This window comes from Triticum urartu, chromosome 3A (assembly GCF_056163025.1).
Source record: "Triticum urartu cultivar PI428250 chromosome 3A, HENAU_Tu73, whole genome shotgun sequence".
Taxonomy (NCBI): Eukaryota; Viridiplantae; Streptophyta; class Magnoliopsida; order Poales; family Poaceae; genus Triticum; species Triticum urartu.
The window spans coordinates 569,862,924-569,878,492 of NC_141875.1; positions in this window are offsets into that span (position 1 = coordinate 569,862,924).

A 15,569-nucleotide genomic window follows, 5' to 3' on the forward strand; every position below is an offset into this window, starting at 1 on the left:
GCGACAGTTCTAGCTTTGTAGATAGTAACACTACTATCAGCGTCCGTCTTCCTCTTGAAGATCCATTTAATCTCAATGGTTTGCCGAACATCGGGCAAGTCAACCAAAGTCCATACTTTGTTCTCATACATGAATCCTATCTCAGATTTCATGGTCTCAAGCCATTTTGCGGAATCTGGGCTCATCATCGCTTCCTCATAGTTCGTAGGTTCATCATGGTCAAGTAGCATGACCTCCAGAACAAGATTACCGTACCACTCTGGTGCGGATCTCACTCTGGTTAACCTACGAGATTCGGTAGTAACTTGATCTGAAGTTACATGATCATCATCATTAGCTTCCTCACTAATTGGTGTACTAGTCACAGGAACAGATTTCTGTGATGAACTACTTTCCAATAAGGGAGAAGGTACAATTACCTTCCCAAGTTCTACTTTCCTCCCACTCACTTCTTTCGAGAGAAACTCCTTCTCTAGAAAGGATCCATTCTTAGCAACGAATGTCTTGCCTTCGGATCTGTGATAGAAGGTGTACCCAACAGTCTCCTTTGGGTATCCTATGAAGACATATTTCTCCGATTTGGGTTTGAGCTTATCAGGATGAAACTTTTTTATATAAGCATCACAATCCCAAACTTTAAGAAACGACAACTTTGGTTTCTTGCCAAACCACAGTTCAGATTGTGTCGTCTCTTAGATGGTGCCCTTTTAAACGTGAATGCAGTTGTCTTTAATGCATAACCCCAAAACGATGTTGGTAAATCTGTAAGAAACATCATAGATTGCACTATATCCAATAAAATACGGTTATGACATTCGAACACACCATTATGTTGTGGTGTTCCACGTGGCATGAATTTGTGAAACTATTCCACATAGTTTTAATTGAAGACCAAACTCGTAACTCAAATATTTGTTTCCGCGATCAGATCGTAGAAACCTTATTTTTTTGTTACGATGATTTTCCACTTCACTCTGAAATTCTTTGAACTTTTCAAATGTTTCAGACTTATGTTTCATCAAGTAGATATACCCATATCTGCTCAAATCATATGTGAAGGTCAGAAAATAATGATACCCGCCGCGAGCTTCAACACTTATCGGATTGCATACATCACTATGTATTATTTCCAATAAGTCAGTTGCTCACTCCATTGTTCCAGAGAATGGAGTCTTTAGTCATCTTGCCCATAAGGCATGGTTCGCAAGCACCAAGTGATTCATAATCAAGTGATTCTAAAATCCCATCAGTATGGAGTTTCTTCATGCGCTTTACACCAATATGACCTAAACGGCAGTGCCACAAATAAGTTGCACTATCATTATTAACTTTGCATGTTTTGGTTTCAATATTATGAATATGTGTATCACTACGATCGAGATCCAATGAACCATTTTCATTGGGTGTGTAACCATATAAGGTTTTATTCATGTAAACAGAACAATAATTTATTCTCTTACTTAAATGAATAACTGTATTACAATAAACATGATCAAATCATATTCATGCTCAACGCAAACACCAAATAACACTTATTTAGGTTCAACACTAATCCCGAAAGTATAGGGAGTGTGCGATGATGATCATATCAATCTTGGAACCACTTCCAACACACATCGTCACTTCACCCTTAACTAGTCTCTGTTTATTCTGCAACTCCCGTTTCGAGTTACTAATCTTAGCAACTGAACTAGTATCAAATACTGAGGGGTTGCTATAAACACTAGTAAAGTACACATCAATAACATGTATATCAATATACTTATGTTCACTTTGCCATCCTTCTTATCCGCCAATCACTTGGGGTAGTTCCGCTTCCAGTGACCAGTCCCTTTGCAGTAGAAGTACTTAGTCTTAGGCTTAGGACCAGACTTGGGCTTCTTCACTTGAGCAGCAACTTGCTTGCTGTTCTTCTTGAAGTTCCCCTTTTTTTTCCTTTGCCCTTTTCTTGAAACTAGTGATCTTGTCAACCATCAACACTTGATGCTCTTTCTTGATTTCTACCTTCATCGATTTCATCATCATGAAAAGCTCGGGAGTCGTTTTCGTCATCCCTTGCATACTATAGTTCATCACGAAGTTCTACTAACTTGGTGATGGTGACTAGAGAATTCTGTCAATCACTATCTTATCTGGAAGATTAACTCCCACTTGATTCAAGCGATTGTAGTACCCAGACAATCTGAGCACATGCTCACTAGTTGAGCGATTCTCCTCCATCTTTTAGCTATAGAACTTGTTGGAGACTTCATATCTCTCAACTCGGGTATTTGCTTGAAATATTAACTTCAACTCCTGGAACATCTCATATGGTCCATGACGTTCAAAACGTCTTTGAAGTCCCGATTCTAAGCCGTTAAGCAAGGTGCACTAAACTATCAAGTAGTCATCATATTGAGCTAGCCAAACGTTCATAACGTCTGCATCTGCTCTTGCAATAGGTCTGTCACCCAGCGGTGCATCAAGGACATAATTCTTCTGTGCAGCAATGAGGATAAACCTCAGATTACGGATCCAATCCGCATCATTGCTACTAACATCTTTCAACACAATTTTCTCTAGGAACATATCAAAATAAACATATGAAAGCAACAACGCGAGCTATTGATTTACAACATAAATATGCTAATACTACCAGGACTAAGTTCATGATAAATTTAAGTTCAATTAATCATATTACTTAAGAACTCCCACTTAGATAGACATCCCTCTAATCCTCTAAGTGATCACGTGATCCATATCAACTAAACCATGTCCGATCATCACGTGAGATGGAGTAGTTTCAACGGTGAACATCACTATGTTGATCATATCTACTATATGATTCACGCTCGACCTTTCGGTCTCCGTGTTCCGAGGGCATATCTGTTATATGCTAGGCTCGTCAAGTTTAACCTGAGTATTCCGCGTGTGCAACTGTTTTGCACCCTTTGTATTTGAACGTAGAGCCTATCACACCCGATCATCACGTGGTGTCTCAGCATGAAGAACTTTCGCAACAGTGCATACTCAGGGAGAACACTTGTACCTTGATAATTAGTGAGAGATCATCTTATAAAGCTACCGTCAAACTAAGCAAAATAAGATGTATAAAAGATAAACATCACATGCAATCAAAATATGTGACATGATATGGCCATCATCATCTTGTGCCTTTGATCTCCATCTCCAAAGCATCGTCATGATCTCCATCGTCACCGGCATGACACCATGATCTCCATCATCTTGATCTATATCAATGTGTCGTCACATGGTCGTCTCGCCAACTATTACTTTTGCAACTAATGCTATCGTATAGCGATAAAGTAAAGCAATTATTTGGCTCTTGCATCTTATGCAATAGAGAGATAACCATAAGGCTTTTGCCAGTTGCCGATAACTTCAACAAAAACATGATCATCTCATACAGAAACTTATATCTCATCACGTCTTGACCATATCACATCACAACATGCTCTGCAAAAACAAGTTAGACGTCCTCTACTTTGTTTGTTGCAAGTTTTACATGGCTGCTACGGGCTTAACCAAGAACCAATCTTACCTACGCATCAAAAACCACAACGATAGTTTGTCAAGTTGGTGATGTTTTAACCTTCGCAAGGACCGGGCGTAACCACACTCGGTTCAACTAAAGTTGGAGAAACTGACACCCGCCAGCCACCTGTGTGCAAAGTACGTCGGTAGAACCAGTCTCGCGTAAGCGTACGCGTAATGTCGGTCCGGGCCGCTTCATCCAACAATACCGCCGAACCAAAGTATGACATGCTGGTAAGCAGTATGACTTATATCGCCCACAACTCACTTGTGTTCTACTTGTGCATATGACATCAACGCATAAAACCTAGGCTCGGATGCCACTGTTGGGGAACGTAGTAATTTCAAAAAAATTCCTACGCACACGCCAGATCATGGTGATGGATAGCAACGAGAGGGGAGAGTGTTGTCTACGTACCCTCGTAGACCGAAAGCGGAAGCGTTATGACAACGCGGTTGATGTAGTCGTATGTCTTCGCGACTCGACCGATCAAGCACCGAAACTACGGCACCTCCGAGTTCTAGCACATGTTCAGCTCGATGACGATCCCCGGACTCCGATCCAGCAAAGTGTCGGGGAAGAGTTCCGTCAGCACGACGGCGTGGTGACGATCTTGATGTTCTACCGTCGCAGGGCTTCGCCTAAGCACCGCTACAATATTATCGAGGATTATGGTGGAGGGGGGCACCGCACGCGGCTAAGAGAACGATCTCCAAGATCAACTTGTGTGTCTATGGGGTGCCCCCTTCCCCCGTATATAAAGGAGTGGAGGAGGGGAGGGCCGGCCCTCTCTATGGCACGCCCTAGGGGAGTCCTACTCCCACCGGGAGTAGGATTCCCCCTTTCCTAGTACAACTAGGAGTCCTTCCAAGTAGTAGGAGTAGGAGACAAGGAAGGGGAAGAGGGAAGAGAAGGAAGGAGGGGGCGCCGCCCCTCCCCCTAGTCCAATTCGGACTAGTCAATGGGGGGGGGGGCGCACGACCTGCCTCTCCCTCTCCCCTAAAGCCCAATAAGGCTCATATACTTCTTCCCCCGTATTCCCGTAACTCTCCGGTACTCCGAAAAATACCCGAACCACTCGGAACCTTTCCGATGTCCGAATATAGTCGTCCAATATATCGATCTTTACGTCTCGACCATTTCGAGACTCCTCGTCATGTCCCCGATCTCATCCGGGACTCCGAACTCCTTCGATACATCAAAACTCATAAATTCATAATATAACTGATGAAGCTATGTACCTGGGGTAGGAGCACGGACCCGTCCCAAAGAGTCCTACCCAAGGACATCCCTAGAAGAAATCACCCATCAATCGACTTGAAGGTACTTCACTCGACGGGTTCAAGGCACTCGACCAAGAAGCTACCACTCGACCAAGAAGCTACCACTCGACCATGAAGCTATTCACTCGACTGCCAGGAGATCTACAGTCACTCCGTAGGCAAACGGTCAGCTGTTAAGTAGTCTTCATGGTCATTACAGCACTTTATTAGAGGCGTTACCAGTAACGGCCCATCTTAAATGTAAGTTAAAACCCTGCATTACTGAGGGCAGGTGGGGGTCGGCGAACTCTATATAAGCCACCCCCCTCCTCAGTAGGAGGGGTTCACACCCCTGTAATCTATACACGCATAATCCAGTCGACCGCCTCCGGGTTCCGAGATGTAGAGCTATTACTTCCTCCGAGAAGGGCCTGAACTCGTAAACCTCGCGTGTAACAACTTCCCAATAGCTAGGATCTAGCCTCTCCATACTCACCCCCCTACATCACTGTCAGAGTTAGAACCACGACAGTTGGCGCCCACCGTGGGGCACGAATCTTAGCGCTTAGTTGGAGAAGTTGTGATTTTTCTCGATCCCTTTGATCATGTTTTCTTGCGGAGTTTTGGTGGAGGACCGCGAGATCCGTCTCGGCGCGCTCACCTTCATCGTTGACGACTCCGCCTGGCTTCAGGAGGCACCGCTCGACATCGACGCGCTCCTCGCCCGCGGTGCGACACATTTCCGCGCATGCGTTCGTGGCGTCCTCCTGCGGCCACCGTCGACCCAATATGGGTCGGCCCCCGTATCGTCTCCCCGCCCTGTCTCCCACCAGCGCAAGCGCTCCGGTCGGTCAAGACTTCAGCGGTGGGTGAGGCACGCCGTGGCCCGCCAATCGGCAGCCCCGCAAGTCGCGGCCATCGAGCCCGTCGAATCCCTCTACGGCCTGTTCGATCTGTCGACTGGCTCCGTGGAGACCGCATCCGAGTGCGACAGCAGTGATCCAGCGGCTGAGGTTCTGGCGGTCGATGGAACACACAGTCCCCCTGGTTTCCCTCGCACTGATGGAGGCGCGGGTGGGGGCGATCCGTCGCATCCCCACGACGAGTATCTCCCCGAACCTCTCACGTCATTGCAGCGAGAGGAGCTTCGCCGTCGGAACATGGACGCGCTCCGCACTCCTATCGTCAGAGAGACCCCCGAGGCCCGGGCCTTGGAGGACGCGCGTCTGGCCAACTTGGCCGAGCGCACTCGACTGGAGAATCTCCAGCGAGCACTCGACGAGCAAGCGCGTCAGCGGGCTCCCGAGTCTAGTCGACGCCAGCTCTTCCCACCGACGCAGGTATATCGAACCCCAGTTCAGAATCTGGCCGCCGCGGCCCGTATAGCAGAATCGATTCAGCCCTCCCAGTCGGAGGCTGGCAGGGGCTTGTTACAGATCAGAGCATTGCTCCGGGCGGCGGGAGACCAGAATTCCGCTGTCTCACAATCGCGGAATAGGATCCATAGTCGGTCTGTCGCAACAGATACAGTCGAGTCAGCTCACAGCCCGAGATCGCCCCCGAGGCGTGAGGGACGTGGTGGCCAACATGATCAGTACAGGAGGAATGAGCAGTATGATCACCGATTCGACCGTGATGATCGACGTCGAGTGCCAACCCCTCCCCCGAGGAGTGGGTCATATGCGCCTCGACGGCAAGATGACAGACGCCCTCATAGTGTTGGGCAGAGGATTCCAGTCGTCCCCAGAGACCCAGGCTTTGATGCGAGATCCATCCTCGTTCAAGGTTTGGTTGACAGGAACAGAGCTCATCGAGAAGGCCACAACAGAGATGTGCCAGCCAGCAGCAGAGTACGTGCTTCAGGGCCAGAGTGTTTCAGTCGAGCCATCAGAGCCGGAGTGATACCTCCCAATTTCAGGTTGGCGACTGGAATCGGCAAGTTCACCGATGAATCTAAGCCTGACACCTGGCTCGAAGATTACCGAGTGGCTGTATAGATTGGCGGTGGCAATGACGAGGTGGCCATGAAGCATTTGCCTCTCATGTTAGAGGGCTCAGCCAGAGCATGGCTAAATCAGTTGGCACCCAGCAGCATTTACACTTGGGAGGACCTCTCCCGAGTGTTTATCACAACCTTTGAAGGAACATGCAAGTGACCTGCAGGCCTAACCGAGCTGCGGTCTTGCGTGCAGAAGCCGAATGAAACTCTGAGGGAATACATCCAGAGGTGGATCACGCTGCATCACTCGGTTGAGAACGTGCCGGACCATCAAGCGGTTTGTGCCTTCAAGGAAGGTGTTAAATACAGAGAGTTGAATCTGAAGTTTGGTCGAACTGGAGAGATGTCTCTGAATCGGATGATGGAGATTGCCACCAAGTATGCTAACGGAGAAGACGAAGATCGACTCCGGAGTGGCAAGCAGAAAACAATCGCCCAGGAAACTGGAGGCAATTCCGGTCGGAAGCAGAAGCGGAAGGCCGAGCCAGCCACCCCTAGAGAGGCCCTGGCCGTAACCCAGGGAAATTTCAAGGGAAAACCCAAGGGCACCTGGAAGCCCAAAAAAGTCAAGGATCAAGACGGAAATGATGTTTTGGATCTGCCATGTCACATCCACACCAAGAAGGATGAAGAGGGTAATTTTATTTACCCAAAGCATACCACTCGACAGTGCCGGCTCCTGATCCAGCAGTTCCAAGGAAAACAGTCCAAGGATAAGGAAAAATAGTCGGACAGAGTCGAGGACAAGGAAGACAGTGACAATGGATACCCCCAAGTCAATTCCACCCTGATGATTTTTGCCGATGTCGAAAGCAAAATTCGACTGAAAGTCATTAACCGAGAGGTGAACATGGTTGCCCCGGCAACACCCAGTTACCTGAAGTGGTCCCAGACTGCCATCACATTCGACCAGTCTGATCACCCGACGCACATTGCCACCCCTGGGAGGCAAGCTTTGGTGGTCGACCCAATTGTTGAAGGCACTCGACTGACTAAAGTCCTGATGGATGGAGGCAGTGGCCTGAACATACTGTATGCTGAAACATTGAAAGGAATGGGCATTCCGATGTCCAGACTCAGCACCAGTAACATGAGTTTCCATGGAGTCATTCCTGGGAAGAAAGCCCAATCACTCGGCCAGATCGCTCTTGATGTGGTTTTCGGTGATTCAAAGAATTACCGCAAGGAAAAGTTGACATTCAAGGTCGTGGACTTCCAAAGTTCTTATCACGCCATTTTGGGCAGGCCAGCTTACGCACGCTTCATGGCCCGGCCATGTTACGTGTACCTCAAACTGAAGATGCCTGGCCCCAAAGGTGTGATCACTGTCACAGGCAATCGGAAGAAGGCGGAAGAGTGCTTTCAGAAGGGCTCAAAGATTGCAGATGCTCAGATGGCAGTGGTCGAGCTGCAAGAGTACCAAAAGACTGCCGACCCAAGCGAGTTGCTACGAGCCAAGAAGCCTGCTTCAGAATCAGCTTTTCAGTCGTCCGGTGAAACAAAAAAAGTCGACATTCACCCGACCGACCCCGACGCTGCCCCGACTCACATCTCAACGACGCTTGACTCCAAATAGGAAGAAGCGCTCATCCAGCTCCTCCGTGAGAACTGGGACATCTTCGCATGGAAACCCTCCGACATGCCTGGAGTTCCCAGGGGGCTGGCCGAGCACCGTCTACGGGTCGACCCAAAATTCAAGCCTGTGAAGGAACATCTTCGACGGTCCGCCGTCCAGAAGAAGCAAGCCATTGGCGAGGAGGTGGCTCGGCTCTTAGCAGCAGGGTTCATCCGAGAAATTTACCACTCCGAGTGGCTCGCCAATATCGTCATGGTCCCCAAGAAGGACAAGTCACTTCGCATGTGCATTGATTTCAAACATATCAATCGGGCCTGCCCGAAAGATCATTTTCCTCTCCCTCGCATCGACCAAATAGTCGACTCGACTGCGGGGTGCGAGAGATTGTCTTTTCTAGATGCTTATTCCGGGTACCATCAGATCCGTCTGTATGGACCCGACGAAATCAAAACAGCTTTCATCACCCCATTCGGATGCTTCTGTTATGTCACTATGCCGTTCGGCCTCAAGAACGCCGGAGCCACATTCATGAGAATGATTCAGAAGTGTTTACTCACTCAAATCAGTCGGAATGTGGAGGCATACATGGATGATATTGTGGTCAAGTCACGCAAAGGTTCCGACCTGCGAACTGACCTTGCCGAAACTTTTGCCAACCTCAGGAGGTATGATATCAAGCTCAATCCATCAAAATGCACATTCGGAGTTCCAGGCGGAAAGTTACTCGGTTTCTCGTTTCCGAACGAGGGATCGACGCCAATCCTGAGAAAATTGGCACCATACTCCGGATGAAGCGTCCTGTACGCGTGCACGATGTCCAAAAGCTTACAGGCTGCTTGGCCGCTTTGAGTCGATTCATTTCTCGCCTCGGTGAAAAGGCGTTGCCTCTCTACCGACTGATGAAGAAGTCTGACAAGTTCGAGTGGACTCCAGAAGCTGACGCGGCGTTTGCAGAACTCAAAGCTCTGCTCTCCACCCAGCCGGTGCTTGCTGCCCCAATCAGCAAAGAGCCTCTGCTGCTGTACATTGCGGCCACGGGACAAGTTGTCAGTACAGTACTCACGGTCGAGCGGGAAGAAGAAGGAAAGGCCTTCAGAGTTCAGCGCCCAGTCTATTATCTGTCTGAAGTTTTGACCCCTTGAAAACAAAGATACCCTCACTACCAGAAGCTTGTATATGGGATTTACATGACCAAGAAGAAGGTTGCACATTACTTCTCTGACCACTCCATTACAGTCGTCAGCGACGCCCCACTGTCAGAGATACTGCATAACAGAGATGCAACTGGTCGAGTGGCCAAGTGGCCAAGTGGACGATTGAACTCCTTCCCTTAGATATCAGGTTTGAAGCAAAGAAGGCTATTAAGTCCCAAGCAATCGCAGATTTCGTCGCCGAGTGGATTGAACAGCAGCTTCCGACTCAAGTTCACTCGGAGCACTGGACCATGTTCTTCGATGGATCTAAGATGCTGAATGGTTCCGGTGCTGGGTTAGTTCTAGTCTCCCCCTGAGGAGAAAAGCTCAGATACGTCCTCCAGATTCACTTCGATTCCTCCAACAATGAAGCAGAGTATGAAGCACTTCTGTATGGGTTGCGCATGGCCATTTCACTCGGCGTCCGTCGCCTCATGGTCTACGGCGACTCAGATTTGGTGGTTAATCAGGTGATGAAGGAGTGGGACGTCAGAAGTCCGGCTATGACCGGTTATTGCAACGCAGTGAGAAAGCTAGAAAAGAAATTCGAGGGGTTAGTGTTGGGGAACGTAGCAGAAATTCAAAATTTTCCTACGTATCACCAAGATCTATCTATGGAGAGACTAGCAACGAGGGGAAGGAGAGTGCATCTACATACCCTTGTAGATCGCTATGCGGAAGCGTTCAAGTGAACGGGGTTGATGAAGTCGTACTCGTCGTGATTCAAATCACCGATGATCAAGTGCCGAACGGACGGCACCTCCGCGTTCAACACACGTATGGAATGGAGACGTCTCCCATGCCTTGATCCAGCAAGGAGGAGGGAGAGGTTGATGGAGATCCAGCAGCACGACGGCGTGGTGGAAGTAGCGGGATTCAAACAGGGCTTCGCTATGCGCTGCGGGAGGAGGAAGATGTGTCACGGGAGGGAGAGGGAGGCGCCAGGCCTTAGATTGGTTTGCTCCTCCTTTTCCCCACTATATATAGGGCCAAGGGAGAGGGGGGAGGCGCAGCCCTTGCCCCTTCCTCCAAGGAAGGGTGCGGCCAAGGGTGGGGAGGAGTCCATCCTCCCCAAGGCACCTCGGAGGTGCCTTCCCCTTTTAGGACTCTCCCCTTTTCTCTTCTCTTGGTGCATGGGCCTCTAGGGGCTGGTGCCCTTGGCCCATATAGGCCAAGGCACACCCCCTACAGCCCAAGTGCCCCCCCGGGGCAGGTGGCCCCACCCGGTGGACCCCCGGGACCCTTCCGGCGGTCCCGGTACAATACCGATGACCCCGAAACTTGTCCCGATGGCCGAAATAGCACTTCCTATATATAATTCTTTACCTCCGGACCATTCCGGAACTCCTCGTGACGTTCGGGATCTCATCCGGGACTCCGAACAACTTTCGGGTTACCGCATACTAATATCTCTATAACCCTAGCGTCACCGAACCTTAAGTGTGTAGACCCTACGGGTTCGGGAGACATGCAGACATGACCGAGATGACTCTCCGGTCAATAACCAACAGCGGGATCTGGATACCCATGATGGCTCCCACATGTTCCACGATGATCTCATCGGATGAACCACGATGTCAAGGACTTAATCAATCCCGCATACAATTCCCTTTGTCTATCGGTATGTTACTTGCCCGAGATTCGATCGTCGGTATCCATATACCTTGTTCAATCTCGTTACCGGCAAGTCTCTTTACTCGTTCCGTAACACATCATCCCGTGATCAACTCTTTGGTCACATTGCGCATATGATGATGTCCTACCGAGTGGGCCCAGAGATACCTCTCCGCTTACACGGAGTGACAAATCCCAGTCTCGATTCGTGCCAACCCAACAGACACTTTCGGAGATACCTGTAATGCACCTTTATAGTCACCCAGTTACGTTGTGACGTTTGATACACCCAAAGCACTCCTACGATATCCGGGAGTTGCACAATCTCATGGTCTAAGGAAATGATACTTGATATTAGAAAAGCTTTAGCATACGAACTATACGATCTTTGTGCTAGGCTTAGGATTAGGTCTTGTCCATCACATCATTCTCCTAATGATGTGATCCCATTATCAACGACATCCAATGTCCATGGTTAGGAAACCGTAACCATCTATTGATCAACGAGCTAGTCAACTAGAGGCTTACTAGGGACATGGTGTTGTCTATGTATCCACACATGTATCTGAGTTTCCTATCAATACAATTATAGCATGGATAATAAACGATTATCATGAACAAGGAAATATAATAATAACCAATTTATTATTGCCTCTAGGGCATATTTCCAACAGTCTCCCACTTGCACTAGAGTCAATAATCTAGTTCACATCGCCATGTGATTAACACTCACAGGTCACATCGCCATGTGACTAACACCCAAGAGTTTACTAGAGTCAGTAGTCTAGTTCACATCACTATGTGATTAACACTCAATGAGTTTTAGGTTTGATCATGTTGCTTGTGAGAGAGGTTTTAGTCAACGGGTCTGAACCTTTCAGATCCGTGTGTGCTTTACAAATCTCTATGTCATCTCCTAGATGTAGCTACCACGTTCCATTTGGAGCTAATCCAAATAACTGTTCTACTTGGAGCTATTCTAAATTGTTGCTCCATTATATGCATCCGGTATCTCTACTCAGAGCTATCCGGATAGGTGTTAAGCTTGCATCGACGTAACCCTTTACGACGAACTCTTTTACCACCTCCATAATCGAGAAAAATTCCTTAGTCCACTAGTTACTAAGGATAACTTTGACCGCTGTACTGTGATCCATTCTTGGATCACTCTTGTACCCCTTGACTGACTCATGGCAAGGCACACTTCAGGTGCGGTACACAGCATAGCATACTGTAGAGCCTATGTCTTAAGCATAGGGGACGACCTTCGTCCTTTCTCTCTATTCTGCCGTGGTTGAGCTTTAAGTCTTAACTTCATACCTTAGAACTCAGGCAAGAACTCCTTCTTTGACTGATCCATCTTGAACACCTTCAAGATCATGTCAAGGTATGTGCTCATTTGAAAGTACCATTAAGCGTTTTGATCTATCCTTATAGATCTTGATGCTCAATGTTCAAGTAGCTTAATCCAGGTTTTCCATTGAAAACACTTTTCAAATAACCCTATATGCTTTCCAGAAATTCTACATCATTTCTGATCAACAATATGTCAACAACATATACTCATCAGAAATTCTATAGTGCTCCCACTCACTTCTTTGGAAATACAAGTTTCTCATAAACTTTGTATACACCCAAAATCTTTGATCATCATCAAAGCATACATTCCAACTCCGAGATGCTTACTCCAGTCCTTAGAAGGATTGCTAGAGCTTTGCATACCTATTAGCATCTTTTAGGATTGACAAAACCTTTCGGTTTGTATCACATACAACCTTTCCTCAAAAACCGTCGAGGAAACAATGTTTTGACATCCTATCTGCAAGATTTCATAAATAATGCAGTAATCGCTAATATAATTCCAACAAACTCTTAGCATCGCTACGAGTGAGAAAGTCTCATCGTAGTCAACTCCTTGAACTTGTCGGAAAACATCTTAACGACAAGTCGAGCTTTCTTAATGGTGATATTTACCATCATTGTCCGTCTTCCTTTTAAAATCCATCTATACTCAACAGCCTTACGACCATCAAGTAGTTCTTCCAAAGTCTACACTTTGTTTTCATGTATGGATCCTCTCTCGGATTATATGGCCTCGAGCCATTTATCGGAATCCGGGCCCACCATCGCTTCTCCATAGCTCATAGGTTCATTGTTGTCTAGCAACATGACTTCCAAGACAGGATTACGTACCACTCTGAAGCAGTACGCATCCTTGTCATCCTACGAGGTTTGGTAGTGACTTGATCTGAAGTTTCATGATCACTATCATAAGCTTCCACTTCAATTGGTGTAGGTGCCACAGGAACAACTTCCTGTGCCCTGCCACACACTAGTTGAAGAGACGGTTCAATAACCTCATCAAGTCTCCACCATCCTCCCACTCAATTCTTTCGAGAGAAACTTTTCCTCGAGAAAGGACCCGATTCTAGAAACAATCCCTTATTGCTTTCGGATCTGAGACAGGAGGTATACCCAACTGTTTTGGGTGTCCTATGAAGATGCATTTATCCTCTTTGGGTTCGAGCTTATCAGCCTGAAACTTTTTCACATAAGCGTCGCAGCCCCAAACTTTTAAGAAATGACAGCTTAGGTTTCTCTAAACCATAGTTCATACGGTGTCATATCATCGGAATTACGTGGTGCCCTATTTAAAGTGAATGTGGTTGTCTCTAATGCCTAACCCATAAACTATCGTGGTAATTCGATAAGAAACATCATGGTATGCATCATATCCAATAGGGTGCAGTTATGATGTTCGGACACACCATCACACTATGGTGTTCCAGGCTGTATTAGTTGTGAAACAATTTCCACAATGTCTTAATTCCGTGCCAAACTCGTAATTCAGATATTCATCTCTATGATCATATCGTAGATCTTTTATCCTCTTGTCACGACGATCTTTCAACTTCACTCTGAAATTACTTGAACCTTTCAATAATTCAGACTTGTGATTCATCAAGTAAATATACTCAACGTCTACTCAAGTCATCTGTGAAGTAAGAACATAACGATATCCACTACATGCCTCAGCACTCATTGGACTGCACACATCAAAAATGTATTACTTCCAACAAGTTGCTTTCTTGTTCCATTTTACTGAAACGAGGCTTTCAGTCATCTTGCCCATGTGGTATGATTTGCATGTCTCAAGTGATTCAAAATCAAGCGAGTACAAAACGGTCCATTTGCATGGAGGTTCTTCATGCATATACACCAATAGACATGGTTCGCATGTCTCAAACTTTTCAAAAATGAGTGAGTCCAAAGGTCCATCAACATGGAGCTTCTTCATGCGTTTTATACCGATATGACTTACGTGGCTGTGCCACAAGTAGGTGGTACTATCATTACTATCTTTTGGCATGAACATGTGTATCACTACGATCGAGATTCAATAAACCATTCATTTTAGGCGTAAGACCATTGAGGGTATTATTCAAATAAACAGAGTAACCATTATTCTCCTTAAATGAATAACCGTATTGCGATAGACATAATCCAATCATGTCTATGCTCAACGCAAACACCAATCTCGATGGTAGAGGGAGCGTGCGATGCTTGATCATATCAACATTGGAAATACTTCCAACACATATCGTCAGCTCACCTTTAGCTAGTCTCCATTTATTCCGTAGCTTTTATTTCGAGTTACTAACACTTAGCAACCGAACCGGTATCTAATACCCTGGTGCTACTAGGAGTACTAGTAAAGTACACATTAACATAATACATCCAATATACTTCTATTGACCTTGCCAGCCTTCTTATCTACCAAGTATCTAGGGTAATTCTGCTCCAGTGGCTGTTCCCCTTATTACAGAAGCACTCAGTCTCGGGTTTGGGTTCAACCTTGGGTTTCTTCACTAGAGCAGCAGCTGATTTGCCGTTTCATGAAGTATCCCTTCTTGCCCTTGCCCTTCTTGAAACTAGTGGTTTCACCAACCATCAACAATTGATGCTCCTTCTTGATTTCTACTTTTGCGGTGTCAAACATCGCGAATATCTCAAGGATCATCATATATGTCCTCGATATATTATAGTTCATCACGAAGCTCTAGCAGCTTGGTGGTAATGACTTCGGAGAACCATCACTATCTCATCTGGAAGATCAACTCCCACTTGATTCAAATGATTGTTGTACTCAGACAATCTGAGCACAAGCTCAACAATTGAGCTTTTCTCCTTAGTTTGCAGGTTAAGAAAATCGTCGGAGGTCTTATACCTCTTGACGTGGGCACGAGCCTGAAATTCCAATTTCAGCCCTCAAAACATCTCATATGTTTCGTGACGTTTCAAAACGTCTTTGGTGCCTCAACTCTAAACCGTTTAACTGAACTATCATGTAGTTATCAAAACGTGTATGTCAGATGTTCACAACATCCAC